Below are 731 nucleotides of genomic sequence, written 5' to 3'. Positions count from 1 at the left end.
TCCGTTACAGCAGATCATTTTCATTACCCCACCAGTAGTGGAATTGGAAACCCCATCTGTAAACAACTGCCACCAGGAGTTTCCCTCTCCAATCCCCCAGCATTCTCCCTTTGCAGGCCTTTCACCTGCTTTCCCAGCCCCACAGTTTAGCAAGCAGAAAGAGCACTCTATTTCACAAGCATCGTCAGCTCCCCACCCCCAACACTCCTTCTGCTGAGTCCCAGATGGTCCTCTCTCCCTGAGCCCTCCACCCACTCCCATCGCTTCAACAGAGAGGCTCTGGCCTCTGGAGACCGTTGAAGGTGTTCAGTTCCCCCGCGCCTGCCGGCCGAGTGAGCAGAAGACCGGCGCCCAGCCCGCACACATCCCCTCCGAGTTCTCCCCCGCGCTCTACGGTTTTCTTCTCAAGGGAAAGTCCCTCTGCGTGGCTAGCCTTCACCCCTCCTGCTGCATGCCTAAATCCCCTCTCCTTCTTCGCTCTAGGAGACAACCCCTTTCAAGATCATAAATGAAACCTTCCTCTCGCGTTTGCCGCCTCCTCTTGGCAGCGCCCCTCCACCTTCCCACTCCCCAAACCCGCCTCAGCCGGGAGAAGTTCTCCGTACCGCTCCCCGCCCCCACGCCCTGCCCCGAACTCTGAGGACACCTGGATGCCCGCCCGGGCCGCCGACCGGGACTGGGACCTGGCCACACCCGGCTCGCCCGCCCGCGGGGCGGAGACCCCCGCAGCC

Source organism: Crocuta crocuta, unplaced genomic scaffold, assembly GCF_008692635.1.
Source record: "Crocuta crocuta isolate KB4526 unplaced genomic scaffold, BGI_CrCroc_1.0 scaffold30, whole genome shotgun sequence".
NCBI classification, from domain to species: domain Eukaryota; kingdom Metazoa; phylum Chordata; class Mammalia; order Carnivora; family Hyaenidae; genus Crocuta; species Crocuta crocuta.
This window is presented reverse-complemented; position numbering follows the sequence as displayed.